Source organism: Giraffa tippelskirchi, chromosome 11 (genome assembly GCF_054371585.1).
Source record: "Giraffa tippelskirchi isolate mGirTip1 chromosome 11, T2T-mGirTip1v1.2.pri, whole genome shotgun sequence".
Taxonomy (NCBI): Eukaryota; Metazoa; Chordata; class Mammalia; order Artiodactyla; family Giraffidae; genus Giraffa; species Giraffa tippelskirchi.
In genome coordinates this window covers 10,869,098-10,891,160 of record NC_137285.1, presented here as the reverse complement: position 1 = coordinate 10,891,160, position 22,063 = coordinate 10,869,098, and the positions used below count along the sequence as shown (strand labels likewise).

At 42.2% G+C, this 22,063-nt stretch overlaps 1 protein-coding gene across 27 annotated transcripts in view; it reads right to left on the bottom strand.

The window, feature by feature from the left end:
- Window positions 1–22,063, bottom strand: part of RPH3A (rabphilin 3A) — a 295,693-nt gene that overhangs the window by 256,597 nt on the left and 17,033 nt on the right. For 6 of the 27 annotated variants that reach the window (XM_081546344.1, XM_081546334.1, XM_081546352.1 and 3 more), the window contains exon 2: window positions 3,211–3,291. The exons of the other annotated variants lie outside the window; for them this stretch is intronic. The gene's annotated coding sequence lies outside the window, so the exon portion shown is untranslated. The remainder of the gene's footprint in view (window positions 1–3,210; window positions 3,292–22,063) is intronic. 27 annotated transcript variants of the gene reach the window in all.

The following is a 22,063-nucleotide window of genomic DNA, read 5'->3' as shown; positions in this document are numbered from 1 at the left end:
GCCTGCCAGTGCAGGAGACATAAGAGGCACGGGTTCAATGCCCAGGTCAGGAACATCCTCTGGAGGAGGGAGTGGCGAGCCACTCCAGTATTTTTGCCTGGAGAATCCCACGGACAGAGGAGCCTAGCAGGCTACAGTCCCGGGGGTCGCAAAGAGTCAGACACAACTGAAGTGACTTAGCACGCATGCACACACATGCAGGTCACCTTATCAAGGTTGGGCTCTCCTGGCGGCTCTGCTCCACGTCTCTCAACCTCTTCGGCCCAGTGGCACCATCACTTCCTTCTCACTCTTTGTGCCAAAGTGAAACATCTAACTGAACCCAAAGACCAGAGGTGGGGAAACACAGGGTATACCAAAAATTTTAGGGCAGTTTTAAGCTTTAATAACTTTGGGAGTATAAATGCTACAAACTTAGAGAACACAACATGCGAATGTTTAACTTTCTTTTACACTTATTTAGGGTTATAAATTCCAAATATAACACTTTTACATTTTTGTTTACATCCCTCTCATTGAAGACGGCAAATGTTAACCAAAATAAATCTTGGCTACAAGAAAGAATTAAAGTCCATGATGCAATTTTACCAGCCAGTGATAGAGATGAGTTTGCAAGGAGCTAGCACTCTGGCTGGAGTGGTGGGTGGAGGACAGTGGGCATTGATTGTGGTACGTGCTACCAAAAAGTAGGAAGAAACAAATATAAAATACATTATTATACATTCCGTTTCTAAAAATAAACATGAACCTGGCAGTATACTGTTTCATATGCATCATTTCATTTACTCCCCACAACAACACAAAGAAGTAAATATCATTATCCTCATTTTACAGACAATAAGTTTAAAAATTAGAGAGGGGAAGTGACTTTGCCAAGGTAGCACAGTGACGGAACCCAGATTCAATCCCAGGTCTGTCAGATTACCAAGCTTGTGCTTGGAACCACTTAACTAGATACTGAGTTCCTGAAATTAAACCTAACAGTGATTCAAAGAACAGAGAGGGAATTGAAAGTCTTCTTGGAAGAGAAATCCTTTGCCTCTGGGTCCTGGTAATCTGAGTATGATGGTGATAGGTAGAAAAATAGGAAAGGGAAGAAGAGCACAGAAGTTGGAGGGAAGAGAATGAATCATATGAGGGCAAATTTTTAAATCCCAGGGCATGTGTGGGGAGAAGCAAGTTAACTGCTCTGGCTTCCCAGGAAAGTTAAGATTCTGGGCTGAGCAGCCGGTATTCAATGCAGTGAGCAATAGGGAAGCACTGAAGGTTTTAGAGCAGGAGGGTGACTTCAGATCAAACTGCCTTTCTGTTAGCCATAAAATGGAGCACGTGCTGAGCAAAGAACAGTGTATTTAACAAACAAGAGTTAGGGCCAAAATCACAGCTAGGCATTTGTGGGGGAGGAGAAATTGGAAAGAGGATTCAGGAAGAATTCAGTTTACTGGTGTGCAGAGCCCTGCTTGGAATCCGTTATTCATCAACTCTAGTGAGGACAGGGAAAGCTTCCCTAAGGGGGCTGCAGAACTTCCTGCAAACCCATCAGACACTCACATTTAGGTAGATGATTAAAAGCACTTTTTCTAACTGAGTGCCTCTCTTTTTCTTATGCTATTTAGCATGTCTTCCAATTAACATAAAACTGCATTTGCCAGTTTCTTGAGCCAAGGGGAGGGGAAAGAAATCACTGCTAGCTTTTCAATATGACCTCCTAGACTGCAAAGGAAAAGAAAAGGTAATTATGTACATAAGTATGTTGCTCAATCCCTGCATGTAAAAAAACATTCTGAACAACCCCTCTGGCTTCTATTACTTCTGTGCAACTATTATCTCAAATTACTACAGCAAGCAAAGGCAAGCCGGATATACTGAATAGATTTTTTTAAGTAAATAGTATGGGTGTGCTGTATAGGCAATCCAGAGGTGTTAATTGTTAAGAGATGGAAGGAACCTCGGGAATTATGCAATTGAACACACTCATTTTAGAAGTGAAGGTAGTTTGAGAGGCCAAGGAATGTCTCCAAGTCACGCAGCAAGCTGAGATCTTGGTATACAGAGAAGTGGCTTTTATAAGGGCAAGTGTGTTCAGAAATGTAAGGTGCCTTTGGGTGTTGACTATCTTGCAGTCACTAAGCTAAGCACTTTTTATGTATCATCTAATCCTTGTAACAGTCCAATGAAGTAGGTATTGTTTTTAATCCCCATTTTATAGATTCAAAGAAATAAAGTTGCTTGCCTGAGGACCCACATCTAGTAAATGGTAAAGCTGGAATTTGAACCCAAGTTTAACACAAACCTATGCTCTTTTCACAACAGTAAATGCAAATTAGAATATTAACTCTGATGCGGATCAGAATACCACCCACAATATGCCACTTTGACATAAGAACTATCTCAAGCTGAATGCAACTGAGAAAATAGCACACACAGGAAGAGCTCTCTACCATCCTCTTTCTGTCTAAAAATAAGGCATAAGTTTTCCTTGTAAAAGTGAGATGTTTCCACATATAGAAGTGTCCTCTTCTCCCCTACCAAGTAAAGAACCACTTTTATCATTAGAGATTACTTGAGTCTAGTCTGCATAACAATCCTTAATAAGCCTTTGTCTACCATATATTGTCTATCACCTTCCTCAAACTGACCATCCATATGGAGCCCAAATCCCCTTTTTCTTTGACTAGTCACTTCTCCACAATTTATCACTCTTGGCTAAGATGGCATATAAACCCTTGAACTTAATCTTTTCTTTGGGTTTTCACTTCTGCAAAGCCCTTGTGCACATAAAAATATTAATATGAATAAAATCTGTTTGTCTTTTCTTCCGTTAATCTGGCGCTTGTATTTAATTGCAGTCCTACAAGACATAACTTAAGAGGGTAGAAGAAAAGTTTTCCCTACCCTTACAGTTCCAAGACCACAAACTGCTATGGCTCTGTTGACTGTAGGAGCCAGCAGAAAGACAGAGGTGTGGCCTGTAGGCAAGGAGTCAGTGCCAAGCAGGTATCAAGAGAACAAAGGTACATAGGTAAGTGGTGGCTCAACGTAGCTTACCCAGAAGATCGTATCACTTGCCTCCATTTTATTAATGGGTTTTTTGTGAGAATCAGGTGATATGCTGTGTATAAATGACCTCTGAAAACTCTGAAGAGTTATACGAAGGTTAAATTAAACAGACCCTTATAATTATCATTATTTTATCCAAACCTTACTCACAACCTCAATGATCTGCAAGACGAAGAATCAGGAATAATTGAAGAAAGCTTTCAGAGCACTCCAAAATGTTATAAATGCCACCTGATGAAAAAGAAACCCCAAATAGTCACTCAGAGTCTACTCTCAGTGGACACACAACTCACACTAAAAGTTGCCACGTTTCCCAATTTCATAGGAGATTCAAAATTCCAATTTAGAATAAGAAGGATGTTGCTTAGATGTGACAGATGATAGTTAGGCAGATAGAAAGGGGAATGCTTTAAAAGCAAATAAAGAGGTTTGCAGTCTGGGGCAAATAAGCATAAGTGCAAACAGCTCTCCATTCCTCAGTCAGGGAGAAATCACAGTACAGTGAAAAGAAAAAGAGTGTGAAACCATCTAGAACTATGGTTGCATCTAACCACTTACAAACCCTATGAACTTCGGCAGGTTGATGGCACCTCCCTGAGTGTGGTAGTTCTAAAATAAGTACCAATTCTTTAAATCTTCCACCTTCAAGAGGTGTAGAGCCTAATTCTCCTCCCCTTCTAACAAACAGAATAAAGCAGAATTGACAATGTTCACCTACAGAGACTAAGTCTTAAAAGTTATCACGGCTTCCATCGTGGTCTTTGTCTCTCCTGGATCATGCCATGCTGTGAAGTCAAGAAGGTAGCTTATGGAAAGATCTATGAGGCAAGGAACTGAGGCTTCTGACCAACAACCATGTGAATGGAAGTAAATTTTTCAGCCCCAGTCACATCTTCAGAGAAGAGATTATAGCCCCTGCCACCCTCTGATTGCAACCTCATGAAATTCTCAGCCAGAACCACCCAGCTAAGCTGCTCCCGAAACACTGATTCCTCAGAAACTATGGAAGATCATAAATGTTTGTTGTTTAAAGCTGTTCATTGTTATATAGTGATCGATAATGAATACACACTGAGCCACAGTTTCTTCATCTATAAAATGGGAATAATAACAGATAATAGGGAACATAAATAGGAATGTGTAAGATGTCTAGCAGATGCCTGGTATGTGGTCATTGGTGAATACATGTTAGCTTCTTTCTCACCTGCTCCTCAAACACACCTGAGAGTATAACTTCGGAAAGGATGCATAACTGAATTTTATAACATAGGAAAAAAGTTAAATTGTTCCCCTACCCTCTTTTAGAAAGCAAAACAGTTTTTAAAAGGAGGTGATTCCCAATACAGTATATTAATGCATATATATGGAATTTAGAAAGATGGTAACGATGACCCTATATGCGAGACAGCAAAAGACACAGATGTAAAGAACAGACTTTTGGACTCTGTGGGAGAAGGCGAAGGTGGGATGATTTGAGAGAATAGCATTGAAACATGTATATTATCATATGTGAAATAGATCACCAGTCCAGGTTCGATGCATGAGACAGGGTGCTCAGGGCTGGTGCACTGGGATGACCCTGAGGGATGGGATCGGGAGGCAGGTGGGAGGGAGGGTCAGGATGGGGAACACATGCACACCCATGGGTGATTCATGTGGATGTATGGCAAAAACCACCACAATATTGTACAGTAATTAGCCTCCAATTAAAATAAATAAAAAATAAATTAAAAAAAGAGGGGTGATTCTTGGAGTGAAAGTGAAGTCGCTCAGTCGTGTCCAACTCTTTGCGACCACATGGACTGTAGCCTACCCAGCTCCTCCATCCGGATTTTCCAGGCAAGAGTACTGAGGTGGGTTGCCATTTCCTCCTCCAGGGGATCTTCCCAACCCAGGGATCGAACCCGGGTCACCCACATCGCAGACAGATGCTTTACCGTCTGAGCCACCAGGGAAGCGATTCTTGGAATGACTGTCATTAAAATCACCCTCAGTAAAATAGAAAAGTTTTAATTATACATTAGCAAATAGAAACACAGTCTTGATCTACCAGGTATCAGCTCAGCCACTTTACCAGCTGTGTTCCCTTGGAAAAATCACTTAACCTCTCTGAACCTTGCGTTCTGCATATAAATATAGATGACCTCAGGGGTGTATGTTTTGGCCAACTGGAAAATGTACTTACTTTACTGATAGAACTTCTCCTACCATGGAGTTCCAGATCAAAGGGTCAGCTATCAAGAAGGCCAGAGCTGATGGCTTGGCAAATGTTGCTCCTTCAGTCATCTACAACCAACACACACACACACATACACACACACACACAACTAGGCAGTATGCTGGAAGGTGAGGAGCGGTATATTGCATTCTCTTTTCACTTCAAGACTGCTTTTGGTATGCATTTTAATAAAACTTCTCTTACAAAGAAGTTGGGATTGGAGAAGAGGAGCCCTACATATGATGACTTGTCTCAGTCCTGCCGGATAAGGTTGGTCCCATTTCTGCAGTAGTAAGTATGCTGCTGCTCCGTTGCTTCAGTCGTGTCCGACTCTGTGCGACCCCACAGACGGCAGCCCACCAGGCTCTGCCATCCCTGGGATTCTCCAGGCAAGAACACTGGAGTGGGTTGCCATTTCCTTTTCCAATGCGTGAAAGTGAAGTCGCTCAGTCGTGTCCGACTCTTGGCGACCCCATGGACTGCAGCCTACCAGGCTCCTCTGTCCATGGGATTTTCCAGGAAGAGTAGTAAGTATACCTCCTGCCATCTCTTCCACACACCCACCCCAAGAAGGGCCAATGGATATCTGGGAGTGTTTGGAGGTGAACAGAATGAAGCCAAGGAGATGAACGGGTGATTAAAACACAGGTGGGGAAAGCAAAAAAAAGTGCTTCTTTAACATGCAAATTGAGAACCTGGCTGCCAGGAAGCTCCATTTTGAGCCAGGTGGGCTTGGGGTTTTGTTACTGAGGCACTAAGAAGAAATGGAGGTTGGTGGAGAGAAGCTTTGGGTTCAGGAAGATTAAAGAATCTTTGATGGTTTGTGGGGGGGGCAGAATCTCAAGAATACAGAGGGGGTCCCTAAATTCCTTTCCTTATGGCTGGGGTGCAATTTTTTAAAATTACTGTTACCCACGTGAGATGTATGTTCAAGGTGTGAAATGAAAATATCTCCTGCCATATCAATAAACGAGAAATGTCACAGCCATCAAATGCAAATTTGTTGTTGTTCAGTCACCCAGTCGTGTCTGACTCTTTGTGACCCCATGGACTGCAGCATGCCAGGCCTCCCTGTCCTTCACCATCTCCCAGAGTTTGCCCAAGTTCATGTTCATTGCATCGGTGATGTCGTCCAGCCATCTCATCCTCTGATGCCCTCTTCTCCTTCTGCCCTCAATCTTTCCCAGCATCAGGGATTTTTCCAATGAGTCATCTGTTCGCATCAGATGACCAAAATACTGGAGCTTCAGCTTCAGCATCAGTCCTTCCTGTGAACATTCAGGGTTGATCTCCCTTAAGATTGACTGGTTTATCTCCCTGCTGTCCAAGGGACTTTCAGGAGTCTTCTCCAGCACTACAGTTCGAAGGCATCAATTCTTTGGCATTCTGCCTTCTTTACGGTCCAGCTCTCACAACTGTACGTGACCACTGGGAAAACCATATCCTTGACTATACGGACCTTTGTTGGCAGAGTAATGTCTCTGCTTTTCAACACACTGACTAGGTTTGTCATGGCTTTCCTACCAAGAAGCAGTTGTTTTCTGATTTCATGACTGCAGTCACCATCCACAATGATTTTGGAGCCAAAGAAGAGGAAGTCTGTCACTGCTTTCAACTTTTCCCCTTCTATTTGCCAAATGTGAATGAGGGCTCTCAAAACTTCAATCCAGTGGATGCTGCCACCCTCCACGGTGCTTGCTGAGGAATTGGGAGAATGCTAGAAGCAAGGTAAACAAGGAAACAGGATTGGCCCCAGACAGCTGAGGTGCATATGAAAGGAATGAATTCAGTGAGCCCAGAGGCTTGCATCTTCCCATACATAGATTGCTAAATTACTTAACTGATACCTGATCTTCCATGTTCAACTGCCTGCTCCCTTTGTTGCAAACTTGTATAGAGCCTGACTTTCCCTCCTGCCTCCTTGGAGCAGTTTTCTCAGAGCTACTGAGATGGTGTTTCCCTGGCTCTAAGTCCTAAATATTCCCACCAAATAAAATAACTCTCTACTTTCAGGTTGTAACTATATTTTTTAGTCGACAAAAGACACAAAAGATAATAAATGCCTCCAATAGCAGATTAAGAAATAAGCATCCAGGGCTCCCTAGTGGCTTAGTGGTAAAGAATCTGGCTGCCAATGAAGGAGACACAGGTTCGATACCTGGTCCGGGAAGATCTCACACACTGTGAAACAACTAAGCCCATGCACCACAGCTACTAAGCATTTGCTCTAGAACCTGGGAGCTGCTGCTACTGAGCCCACATGCCTTGGAGCCTGTGCTCTGCAACAAGGGAAGCCACCACAATGAGAAGCCCATGCTCCACAATTAGAGAATAGCCTCCACTCTCCACAACTAGAGAAAAGCCTGTACGGTAATGAAGACAGAGCACAGCCAAAAATAAATATTTTTTTTAAAAAAGAAATAAACATCCCAATATATCTGAAGGCTCTTGTGTGCCCCCTCCTCAACCATACCCACCACCACCTCCACTGAGGGAATCTCTGCTATGAAGGTGGTGTTTTCAGTCTCATGTGTCTCTATACTTTTACTACCCATGTGTGTAATATGTATCCCTGACTTTATTCAATTGCTCTGCATAGTTTTAAACTTTATAGAAATAATACTCTGTATGCATTTAGGGGCAACTTGCTTTTATTGCTCTCAACATTATGTTTTTTGGAGGATTCACGCACATTGATTCACAGAGCCCAAGCTCATTCATTTTCAGTGGCATGAATCTAACGTATATACCCACTTTCCTGTTGATAAGGGGCTAATTTACATCCCCGCTCCCAAATACACTGTGAAGAAAAGATTGTAAAGGGAAACGGATTTAAACATTGAAGGCATCTGTTTGTCAGAGTGTTGCCATATGAAACGAGCCAAACGCTTTTCATATCTACCTCAGAGGGCTTCCATCAGGATTGAGGAACATGATGATAACAATAAAAGTGAACATTTATCAAGTGCTTATGGCGTGCCCAGCTTCAGGCGAAAAAGTTTTGCATTGGTTGTGCATTTAACCTTTAGCGCAACTTTGTTGATGCAGCTCCTGTCTTCCTATTTTACATGTGAGGACACTGAGGCTCAGAGAAAAGGGAAGTGATTTGCCTGAAGACAAACTGCTTGGAGGAGGCAAGAGTGGCACCTGAACTAAGGTTTCTATGAGAATGCTTCACTCTAGACCCCATGCTAGAAAAGGGCTCAGGGCAGAGTCTGGCACAGAACAAGCCATTCAATCAATGGCAGTTGCTGTTATTAGTAATAATGAACCATTTTTGAGTCAGGCAGGATTATCAGAACTGGCGTTAATTATTCAGCTCACCTGGGGAGAGTGACTTGCAGTGGAGCCTGTATTTAAACTAAGGAGGGAAATAGATGGCAGAGTGGATCTACATTTCCCATAATCTGATTCTAATTATACCCCCAGGGAGTGCCCTAAATCCATAAACATTGGGAAGCTGCACCACTGTGATTCAAAATCTGTGTTATGCAATCTTTTTCTCTAGGTTCACAGCTCAGGGTGAAGAAATTATGCACTTATTGGAGCCACAAGGTATAATTCTGAATGCTCCAAGTGTATTAACTCACTCAGGCCTCAGAACAACCAAGGAAACAACTTTTGTCGTCCTATGGGACACCCAGAAGCTAAGGATCAGGAGATCAATCCGTAACCTAAAGACACTGAGATAGTTAGTGACTGTGGTATAATACCAAACACGTTTGGTCTCCGTCCTTGGTTGCTTACACAGAGCTCCTAGGACTCTTGTCATTTCCTAAATGACAGGGTGCTGTGTGCTTAGTTGCTCAGTCATGTCCGACTCTCTGGACTGCAGCCCGCCAGGCTCCTCTGTCCATGGGATTTTCCAGGCAAGAATACTGGAGTGGGTTTCCATTACCTCCTCCAGGGGATCTTCCTGACCCAGGAATTGAACCCGTGCCTTCTGCGTCTCCTGCACTGCAGGCAATTCTTTACCCACTGAGCCATCTAGGAAGCCCCCAACAAAGTGCTAGGAGCATCTTTTGTTACAGTAGTTGGTCTTAGTCCCCTGTTCTTGACACAAGCGCTTCTAAGACCCTTGGGATCTCTGTAGTGATAAGTGTATTTTTATGCTGATGAGATGACAGGTTGCTGGGAGCCCCTAGAGAGTTTCAGGATGGAAGCTGGTTATGGAAAGATCAAGACATAATTAGAGGATTAGAACTTGCAGCCCCAAACCCCTCCCAACCTCCAGGAAGGGAGTAAGGGCTAGAGCTGTGAGTTAATCATCAAAAGCCAATGATTTAATCAATCATGTCTGTGATGTGGACTGTGGACTATGTTAGTCGCTCAGTCACATCCTATTCTTTGCAACCCCACAAACTGTAGCCTGCCAGGCTTCTTTGTCCATGAAATTCTCCAAGCAAGAATACTGGAGTGGATTGCCATTCACTTCTCCAGGGGATCTTCCCAACCCAGGGATTGAACCCTGGTCTGCCTCTTTACTGTTTGAGCTACAGGGAAATCTGTGATGGGATCTCCATAAAAACCCTAAACAGTGGGGTTCAGAGAGCTTCCCCTCCCCATGCTAGAAGAGTGGCACACCCCAACTCCACTGGGGCAGACGCCTCTTCAACTGGCTGTTCCATCAACTAGTTGAGGTATATTACAATGTGTACAGTGTTTCACAGAATGAAACACGTATCAATTTCAATTACACAAAGTAGAACTCCTAGAACCAGAGATAAAGGTGGTTGCCAGGGGCTGGGGTGGGGGTGGGGAATGAGATAATAGTCAAAGTATATAAAGTTTCAGTTATAAGATGAATAAGTTCTAGGGATCTATTATACAGCATGATGATTTTAATTAATATTATATTGCCTACTTGAAATTTGCTAAAAGAGTAGATCTTTTATTTAAGAATTTTTATTTTATTTTATTTATTTATATTTTGGCCACCTGTGAGGCATGTAGGATCTTAGTTCCCTGACCAGGGAACAAACCCACATCCCTGTGGTGGAAGCACAAAGTCTTAACCACTAGACTTCCAGGGAAGTTGCAAGAGTAGATCTAAAGTGTTTTCATTACCAACAACAGCAACAACAACAAAAAGGTAACTATATGAGTTTATGGATGTGTTAATTACCTTGATTGCAGTAATCATTTCACAGCGTATACATATATTAAATCATCACATTGTAGACCTTAAAATCACATTGAACAGCCTAAGTATATATAATTTTTACTATACAATGTATACAAACTACACATTTTTTGTATATACAATGAATATATAGTATATATAATGTATACAAAATATACAATATAACTCAGTAAAGCCAGGTGGAAAATAAAATTCAATTTTTTCTTTAATTTTATGATTTTCTTTTCATATTTCAGAGGCCACTTTTTTTTTTAGTGTGCAAATATTGCCACAGGCCTTTGTAAGGCTCATAAGCTCCTAGTTCATCTCACAATCCCCAATGGATAAACCAGATCTCATCTCAGACACATGAACAGAAAGTCAACTTTCTCTTATTACACAGACACCATGACTCACTTTTGTCTTCCTCCATGTTGGCCCTTGTAATATGTCAAAGCCAATGCGGCAGGTGATATGGAAAGATGCTGACAGCAGAACACCAAGAAGACAAAGGATTAGTGGCTGCCCCACCCCAACTCCCTGGAAAAGAGAGGTTAATTACTGGCATCTAAAACATCTGATGGGAAGATGTTACACATCTATATTACCAATTAACCTCACCTCTAAGAAACTGTCATCACTGCAAATACTAGAAAATGACTGTCATCCTAATTACAAGGACTGTACAAGAGGCCAGGGTTAGGCAAGGAGGTTTCTGTCTTCACCTCCTCCTGGTTAGTTTCCTATTCTGTTTGGCGTCCTTGCAACACATTACACTTGGGTTCCACTTCCTCCTTAAAGCTTTTCCTAGAAACAGTTGCTGCCACTAATGTAAATCATTTTTATTGAGCACTTACTATATGCCAGGCACCACACCAAGTACATTCTCCTCCTCCTTCCACTCACTTCACTTATTCATGGTCCCTGCCTGGTAAGATCTTTTAAGTTTCCAAACTCAATCTAGGCTTCTCTACGGAATTCAATTCTGGCCATGTACTCCCCCAAAGGGGCTGTCTCTCTTGACTCACACCATTCAAACTCACAAAAGACCAATGTATAAATCAGAGGGCCAATGTACTGACTGCTGTTAAGACTCAGAAGTGCTCAGGGAAAAAAAGCTCATTTTCTTCACCAAACACATTTTCTTCCTGTTACAAACCTGTACCAGAAAACATAGTATACACTACTGCTGTCCCTCTCACCATCCCTTGCACACTGATGTGACAACTTCTGTTGATACCTGTGATTCTTTACCAGGTCTTTCTCTGGCTGCTGAAGCCTGGTAAGCCAGTGTGTAGAGTGCGTCAGAAGTGTATCCCAGGAGTAGCCCTTCAATGATGACTGGTGTGAGTGAAGGACATGTTCTTCCTCACCCACACAGCTTTGCACACCATGAGCAACTGTGAAGCACGTGCTACACAGCCTCCCAGATGCCCTCAGCAAGATGCTACTGCTTACTGCCCTTCTCTGTCTCAGTTCCCTGCCCGACTAGTGCTTTGTGGAATCACCTGTCAGATAAACTCCTTGCATTGAAACCTTTGTCTCAGAGTCTGCTTCTGGGGGGACCCATCTTCCCAGGTGGTGCTAGCAGTAAAGATCCGCCTGCCAAATGCAGGAGACGCAAGAGACACGGGTTTGATCCCTGGGTCGGGAAGGTCGCCTGGAGGAGGCGATCCTCCAGTATTCTTGCCTGGAAAATTCCATGGGGAGAGGAGCCTGGTGGGCTACAGTCCGTGGGCAAAGAGCCAGACATCACTGAACAACTGAGCACAACTCTGCACAAGCCTCATAACCTTGAGGCCCTGTATTCTACCGATTTGCCAATGTATAAACAGGTTCTTTTGCTTACTAGTCTAGGAACTCTCTTGTGGACAGTTCTGGGCACATACACTGACCTGTCTAGAGTCCCTGGACTCACTTCTTTAGATCCTCAGTTAACACAGCCTCTCTTCAGAAGACAACCCAACTGATCAGCTTTTTGTGCTTTTTAATTACAATCCCCATTCAGGCACCTTCTGACATAGGTAGGAAGGGTTCTAGGCTCTCCTAACTCATCAATCACACACATACCCCTATCTGGGCTTCCCTGATCGCTCAGTTGGTAAAGAATCCGCCTGCAATGCAAGAGACCCTGGTTCGATTCTTGGGTCAGGAAGATCCGCTGGAGAAGGGCTAGGCTACCCACGCCAGTATTCTTGGGCTTCACTTGGTCTCAGCTGGTAAAGAATCCGCCCGCAATGCGGGAGACCTGGGTTTGATCCCTGGGTTGGGAAGATCTCCTGGAGAAGGGAAAGGCTACCCTCTCCAGTATTCCAGCCTGGAGAATTCCATGGACTGTATAGTCCATAGGGTCGCAAAGAGTTGGACACGACTGAGCGATTTCCAAGTTTTAGGATGGTCATTTACCTTTTTCTTGTAACAGATTCTTAAATATATTAAAAACAGTCCCATTTTTATAGTAATTAAACCATGACAAATAAGGTAAAGACCCTCTTGAACACCACCTTTCTCCAGGAATCTCAGTCCCCTTTTCCTCTCCCCTGTAGTCAGTTTGGTATATACATTTCCAATCTCTTCCTATGAATTTACACAGATATATTAAGTCATGGAAATATATGGATGAGGTTAACATAAATGGTTGAACTGCTCCAATATCTGAGCAAGCATAGTTGGCTTGCTCAGATACTGGGGCAAAGAGGGAAAGGGGAGGGAGAAAGCTGTTGGTGGTCAAACATCAAATACAGACTCCGACTCTTTACTATACTTGATTTATGTCAACTTGGGTAAGCACTTCGCTGCATAAACCACATATCCTCTAGATCAATAGACAGTCACTAATCAATTTACCTTCGACTCTGACTTTAGCAGATCATATCAGGTTAAACTTGTTTCTGCTCCTGACTCCATTCTCCCATATGAAAAACTGTTAAAGAAACCCACCTAGTGAGAGGTATATCTAAGCTTATCACTCATCTCTTGTTGAGCAATTACTTTATATAGGAACTATTTGGAGAACTTTTGCCTTAGTTAACTCTTTGCCATATAACAATTCTCTGAACTAATGGTTTTTATTATCCTTATTCTATCGGAGAGGAAACTGACATATAGAGAGGTGAAATGATGTGATCTGCATAGCCAGTAAGTGGCAGACATGGGACTCAAAGCCAGGCTGTTCAGATGTAGAGCCCAAGCTCTTAATCTCTATGCTGAAATGTGGACTCCTTCAGGAGAGTGGCAAATACATGGTCCCATGTATTTGTGCAACTCCAAGACCACATAGAATGCAATGTGAATGGTACCCTCTAGAGCTGTGAAACAAATTGGGTCTTGTGTGCATCTAAGAATGCCTGGCATATAGTAAGTGCTCAATAAGCATTGATGACTTAATTAATAACTTTACATATAATAATAAAAACAAAGCAGCATTATATTATCCATGAGGATATAAAAACCAATACAATAAAATCAGCTAAAGAGCTCCAGCTCACACATTGAACATTATCTCAACATCCCATGTCAACAGCCGCTGAGGAGAAATTGCCCTCTACTCATAAGAATGAGGGCACCAGGAAGGCAGAAACTGGATGAATAAAAGGATGGATAGGTGGACGGATGGATGAATGAATGAATGGATGAATGTTTGTGGATTACTGGATGGATGGTAGGGTATATGGATGGATGAATGATTGCATGAATGAATGGATGGATGACAATAGAATAAACAGATAGGTGGGTGGGTAGGTAGATAGGGGACATGAGCAGTTAAAATCATGAACTCTTCAGTTAGACTGCCTGGGTTCATAGCCTAACTCTGTAAATTATTCCAGGAATAAATATGGAATTAAAGAGCCTGGAAAGCAACCCAAAATTAGACTCTGAGAAGGAATAGACCATGTGAATGAAATAATTATGAAATGCCAGAGCCAAAAGGGACTGATTTAATCAAACATCTTCCTTGTCCTAGTGGAAACACTGGGATTTGGAGATAAAACTACTCGTCCAAGATGACACCATTGATTAGTGGCAGTACAAGGACACAAGTTCAAACTTTCTGACTCTCTTTTATTCAACAAACATACGTTGAGTACCTACTATGCTCCAGGCAGTGTACTAGATGCTGGAGATACCACATTGAGCAAAACAGACACAGGACCTATCCTTAGGGCAGTTAAAGTCTAATGGGAAGTTATGTGGGATAATGTTATATGGGAGGAGTACCAGGATTTAGGGGATCATATAACAGTGAGAAGCACTCTAACTTGGTGATCAGGGAAGCCTTCCCTGAGGAAGCATTATAGTTAAGACCTAGAGACAACTGAAAAGATGGATAGGAAGCATTCTGGCAGAACCATGTATTAAATAGCTCTATGACCCTGAGCAAACTACCTAATTTCCCTGGACCTCATTTTCCTCATTTTTAAATGTGGAAAATAAATAACAAAATAGATAGCACTCAATAAATGTTGGTTCTCAACCACCAGAGAAGTTCCCTTACTCATTATTTCTAGTAGAGAATGTATCAGTCAGCCTAGCTTAGGCTAGGTTATGCTGCAGTAACAAATACACTAAAACCTCAGTGCTTTAACACAATAAAAATTTACTTTCCCCTAGCAGAGTCTGCTACGGTTCCAGGTAACTCAGAAATCCAGGTAAAAATAGTACTCTGATTCCACATTTTTAACATGAGGCCTTCACAATTCACACGGCAGAAAAAAGTACACAGAGCACTCATAACCATTCCTATGCCTAAGCTGGGAGGTGACGCACACTCTCTGCTCATAGACCACTGGCCAGAACTAGTCTCAAGGCTCCACTTAAGTGCAAAGGGACCAAGAATGCAGCCGAGAACATGGACTGTTTGATGAGCATTACTATCTCTGGCACAGTGGGGATACACACAAGGACATAATTACAATTCCGATATGTGCCAGGAAGGGTCTGACTGTGGATAGGCTGGCCAAGGCTCCTGAATTACAACTTCAGAAGTCAGCAGACATACGTATAAAACCACACACACAAAAAAAGAAATAAATGACTGTCCATCACAGAGCTGGTCTCAAAACCAGGGTAGGAGTCTTATGAGTTATCCATCCCTGCAGCCTGGCCGCAACCAAGCAATGATTTCATTTCTAAGCACAAATCACTAAAAAACAATGAAGAGCACAGAAATTCAGCCACACAATTCCCACAACACCTGTAAAAACAGCCTGACATGGCACAATGCCCAGGATTTATTTACTGGGTCCCGTTCTGAGTAAAAAGCTCAGCACATCATGGCCCATGCCTATCCAGTACCTGGGTTCAGTTCAGATCCGATAAGAGTCAACAGAGGTCTCAAAGGAGAAAGATGGTCTCACAGGACTGGGACCAACAGGAGACACTGACCAATTTAAAGGGGCAGTTGCTCCTCAACACCACCTAAGCATTACTACATGGGATTATTTTTAAATTTCTAAGAGAAGTTGGAACTCTGGATTTTTCTGTGAGATCTCTTTGATTTTTGTAAAGTGGGAATTAAATAAAATTATTAAAAATATTCTTTAAGTTGAACAAAACACATCTGCTGTCAGATTCATCCAGTGGGGCTGTCACGGAGCAGGCCTGCTGTGAAGCCAGACTCCAATTCTCTCTATTCAGACTCTGAAAAAAATGTAGCCTGGAGCCTTCAGAAAATGAGTCATTCCACCATCAGTAGCCTTAAAAGAGAAAAGCTGCCATCAACCAGCATGACACCAGTTAGGGAGTGGTTATGTAAATTAAGTCGCCCAATGAAATATTACACATCCATTAAAGATGTTGTTCCTGAAGACAGGAAGGACAGACAGACACGCGTAGGGAGAAAAAGCTAACAGAAAAGCATACAAACCTGTTATTATGTAGAATAAAAATAATCTGCATATCAAAACTGTATAGTAAAAAAAAAACAAAAAGAAATGCACCAAAATGTTCACGGCAGTTCTTTGGGTGGTACAATTATGGAGAGTTTTCATTTGTTCTTTTTATTTCTCCCCAAATCATTTAATGAGTTTGTCCTTTTCATAATAGGAGGGAAATACATATTAAAAATTAAGCATTTGTTGGTGTGTGCATTAAAGAATTTTAGACCTCAGAAAAAACGTTAGTGGTCATCAAGTTCAAAACTTCTCCCTCAACAGAAGAGGAAACTGAAGCCCAGAGAGGTTGAATAACTTTCCCACGGTAACACAGCAGCAAAGCCAGAACTGAACTCAGCTGTCTTGATGTCAGTCTAGGTTCAGGTATAGCAGGCTACCGACCCAGACATAACATAGAGGAGAGGAAAATTAAAAAGGAAAAGGAAGGCAGGAGGAAGAGGGGGGGAGAGGAAAAATCTTAAAGCTTTCCAAGCTACCTATCTTTTTTTTCTAAACATTTCACATTATCTCTATCTAGACCTGCCCGTTTCCATAAAGGCTGATGATCTTAATTTTGCCAAGACTCTGCAAAACATTTCCTCTCTGTAATATTCCCCAAGGGAAGAAAACTTGCAGGAAGTAACCAAAGAACAATTTTTACCTTCTAACTTAATTACTGCTATTTTCTTCTATGAGGGTGCTCACCAAGAACTGAGATTTAAATGTTCCCCCCTATAAGCTGGTGTGTAATGAGTGGACACAGAATTAAGAAAAGTTAATTTTGAATGTCAGTGTAATTCCTGTGGGAGAATACACTTCTATAATTTACCTCCCTGATCCATTAGTGCTTTGATGGTTTTAGGCATTTAATATTTTAGTCACATTTCACATCTCGCAAACCAATCTGCACAAATTTGCTAATAAAAAGACTATCTTGCTAAAAGTTAGCAAGCCAGCTAACTTCCCCCTGCCACTGTCATATACAAAATACAAAAATTATGTTAGCTAAGCCCTTGATTAGGGCTTCCCTGATAGCTCAGTTGGTAAAGAATCCGCCTGCAATGCAGGTGACCCCGGTTCGATTCCCAGGTCTGGAAGATCCCCTGGAGAAGGGACAGGCTATCCCTTGGAGAAGGGATATCCCCTGGAGAAGGGATAGCCATGAAATTAAAAGACACTTGCTCCTTGGAAGAAAAGCTATGACCAACCTAGACAGCATATTAAAAATCAGAGACATTATTTTGCTGACAAAGGTCCATCTAGTCAAAGCTATGGTTCTTCCAGTATGGATGTGAGAGTTGGACTATAAAGAAAGCTGAGCGCTGAAGAATTGATACTTTTGAACTGTGGTGTTGGAGAAGACTCTTGAGAGTCCCTTGGACTGTAAGGAGATCCAACCAGTCCATCCTAAAGGAAATCAGTCCTGAATATCCATTGGAAGGACTAATACTGAAGCTGAAACTGCAATATTTTGACCACCTGATGCAAAGAACTGACTCACTGGAAAAGATCTTGATGCTGGGAAAGACTGAAGGCAGGAGGAAAAAGGGACGACAGAGGATGAGATGGTGACATGGCATCACTGACTCGATGGACATGAGTTTGAGCAAGCTCCAGGAGTTGGTAATGGACAGGGAGGCCTGGCGTGCTGCAGTCCATGGGTTTGCAAAGAGTCAGACACGACTGAGCGACTGAACTGAACTGAAACCCTTGATTAAAAATGGCCTTATATGGAGGGGACTCTTCATAAAGTCATAGCTTGTTAAAAAAAGGGGGGGGGCTAATGGGAAAGATGGGGTGGTAGAGATGGGATAAGGAAGCCAGGGGAGACAGAAAGAGGCAGAGAGATACCCTGGTTGTCCAGTGGTTAGGACTAGGTGCTTTCAGTGCTGGGGCCATGGGTTTGATCCCTAGCAGGGGAACTAAGATCCCACAGGTTATGGGGTGTGGTCAAAAAAAAGAGAGACAGAAAGAGAGTTTAATATAAAGTCTGTAGAGAGAAATAGAGAGATAAGCAGAGAAAGACAGACAAAAGAGTGAGACACAGGAAGACAAAGATATATAGACACAAAGAGAGATTGAGAGGCAGACAGAGGCAGAGACCGGAAGACAAAGAAACCGACAGAGAGCAATAGAGTAAGAGGGGAAGTGAGAGGCAGGTGCCGGTCTTCCTTCAACCTTAAAGCCCTCATCATGTCATCATCATCAGAGCAACAAACCCTAATCACTCTGTCACCCGGGTTCAGGGTGTCCACCAAGGTTGAGAGCGAAGTCAAAATAAAGCGGGTTGTTAGGATCCCAGGCAAGACTCTGGAAGAGAAAGACCAACACAGCTCTCCGGCAGAAAGTTAGACTCCCAGGACTCTGAGCCTTGGACGTGGAGGCAAGTCTTCTAGTGCTTTCTAGGCAAGCTGGTCCCCAAAGTATCCATTTTCTGCCCCCTGCCCAGACAGTACTAACAGGGAATGAGAATGAGGCTTCACGTGGCTCTGAAGCACTTCATATTATAAGGACTAATGCCTGCAGGCCAGGGAAATGCCAGGCTCAAAACCTGTGTGCTCTTTCTCTCCACTGTGACCTGAATGCATCACACATGTTCATCAGCACAAACTACAGCCTTTTTGTCCTCCAGACTTCATTGGTCTTCACAAACTTGAAATTTGCCCTAAATTTTCTCTTTCAGCTGATATTTACACAGAAAAAAAATAGCGATGATAATAATAATATCAGCAGGCAGTTTTTAACCACTGATTGTGTGGCAGGCACTGGGCAACACTTTACAAGAATTATGTCATGCCATGCTCACCACAAAACTCTTTACATTTTAGTAACAGTATTTTTTAGGTAAGAAAAGTATGGCTCAGAGTTATGTTTTGTTTAAGAGCACACTGCTAATGGGTCAGGTAGAAAAAATTTGAACCCACGAACCAGCTCTTCACCACAGTGCCTCTCCTTGAAGTCTCTCCTGTGAAGGTTCATTTAGTTAAAGAATGCAGTTCTTTAGGCAATTCCCTGATGGTTCAGTGGTTAGGACTCTGCATTTGCACTGCAGGGGGGCATGAATATGATCCCTGGTCCAGAAACTAAGTTCCTACAAGCCGCACAGCCAAAAAAAAAAAAAGAATGTGATTCCAAGTGGCCAAGAAAATGGTTCCTGGAATTGTCATGCTCCCTTTCTCAACAGGGCTTTGCATAATTAATTTAATTAATAAATTATTTAATTATTAAGAGAGTGAATGAAATAACTAGAAATATATGTTAAAATCAAAATTAGAAATATAAAGATAGGGAAATGCCATAAGAATCAGCTAAGGGAGTTGAAAGTAGTTGCCTCTAATGATGGACTAGGAGAGAAGTGGGAAATATGATTCTTCTGTTATCAGTTCAGTTCAGTCGCTCAGTCGTGTCCGACTCTTTGCAACCCCATGAATCGCAGCACTCCAGGCCTCCCTGTCCATCACCAACTCCCGGAGTTTACCCAAACCCATGTCCATCGAGTCAGTGATGCCATCCAACCATCTCATCCTCTGTTGTCCCCTTCTCCTCCTGCCCCCAATCCTTCCAGCATTAGGGTCTTTTCCAATGAGTCAACTCTTTGCACGAGGTGGCCAAAGTATTGGAGTTTCAGCTTCAACATCAGTCCTTCCAATGAACACCTTTTTTATAACTTCTTTTATAATTTATAACTTCTGTTATAAATATGTGATAATTGACTTCTCAGCTATATGCATGTATTATGTCAATATAATTAAATAATAACAATTAAAAGCAATGGCTTTACTGGAATGTTTTAAATATAAGAAGAAAGATGAAATGGAAGGAGAGAAGGAGTTTTTCAAATGGGACGAGAATGGAGTGGTGAGGGAGGGGAGGATGTCAGGGAAGACACATCCCGGACAGCAGTCCATGCAGTTCAAAGAATCTGTGCTTGGGCTTAGTCGCTCAGTCGTGTCTGACTCTTTGAGACCCCATGGACTGCAGCCCATCAGGCTCTTCTGTCCATGGGATTTTTCAGGCTAGAATATTGGAGTGGGTTGCCATTTCCTCCTCCAGGGGATCTTCTCAACCCAGGGATCAACCCGTGACTCCTACATCTCCTGCAATGCAGGCAGATTCTTTACTGCTGAGCCAACGGGGAAGCCCTGGGTACCCACAATCTAATTCTCAGAATGAGGAGTCACTGCCGACCTTTAGCTACACAGTGGAATGGAAGGAGGCTTCTATGAAATTGTATACAAAATGAAGTTATGTGTGAATTTCCCAGGTTCTGTGTTTTTGACCAATTATCAAAGGAAGCTGTGATGAAAGGTTAGGAACTAGCAAATAAACAAGGTAAAAAAAAATTGTTTTTATTTTTTAAAATGGAAAGGGTTCATGCAAAGTTCTAGATTCCCAACTCTGTCCACCAAAATACAGTAACGCTGAGCCTGTAGTTTCTCATGGTAATGATTGCCCAGAGCTGAGTTGCAGCTGCTCCCTGTGTAATAGGCAAGAGCAAATCTGACTTGATATTGGATCTATTAGTATTTCTTTACTTTAACCTTTGTATTCTATTGGTTTTGCTACAGATTAAGAATGTTGCCTATAGCCCGAAATATACTGGAGAGCCCATTTCCAAGGCTCTGTCCTTTAAAAGTATAACATGTTCCCATCATATAGAGATAAAAAATTGCAAAACAGAGAATAACATTTCTCATGTTGGAACTTTATAGGAATATGGTGACCTGACCTATATGGACAGCTGCAAAAACAAAGGATTCTCACAGGGTGAAGTTTGCACCAACCAACCACCCACCTTTTAGCATAGAAGAAGCCTGAATTTTAACTTGGGTAAGATGTTGTTGCTATTTTTGTCCCTAGGAAGAATTTTATTGTCAAGTAATTCTCTTAGGGAACAAAGCCTTCTGAGAAGTCTGAAGCACACTTCCCCTTTTCTTCTGTGATTTAAGATGGTTCTTTGGGACACTAGACTACCATCTTCTTGGCCTGCTGACTTTCCAAATAATGTCATTATTCCTTTTGCCCCAACAACTCATCTGCCAATTTATTGGCCAATCATGCAAGAAGCAGTATGAGCTTGAGCTCTAACATCTCTAGGTGGAGCGTGTGCTGTGCTCTCCAACTCACCATATCCTACCACCCTTGTATTTTCCTGGCCCAGCCTACTTCACTTGTTGACATTTTATGCCTGAACCCTGTAAGCAGTTGAGTTTGCAACTCCTAGCTGTCAGAAAGTGGCTAGTTCATTCTAAAATGTGAGTGGCTGATATGTTTGCATGGTTCTGTGGTTTCTTTTTAAGAGAAGCTTATTGAACCCATCAAAATTCTTAATGATGAAATTCATAGGCAATCTATTTCTGAGTGCCTCAGACCATGTTTATACACTCTTTCTCCCATTCAAGTTAGACCAACAGAAATCCAGCTCCAAGCACTCTCCCTCCAAAAACCTTCTTTCTGTAGACGTTCCCAGATTTCTCCACAATCTATTTTTATTGTTAATTTAGTTTGGATTTGCTGGTTTTGGCTTGTTTGATTTTGGAGTCTTTGATTGGGTAGTTGTTTTTTTGTTTTGTTTTCCATGGGTTTTTTTCAGTTTGGTTTTTACTATTTTAAGACAAATTATTAGCTGCTGGCAACAATAACTTTGCCTGTTGAAAGAATCTTGGCATCCAAGAAAATGGGGAATCAGTAGCTCCCTTTGATTGACACATACTTTTGAAAGCTTCTGTTTGCTTCCCTAGCTGTGAGGTAACTATCATAGACAGCCACTATTGCTAGGGTCACACTGAG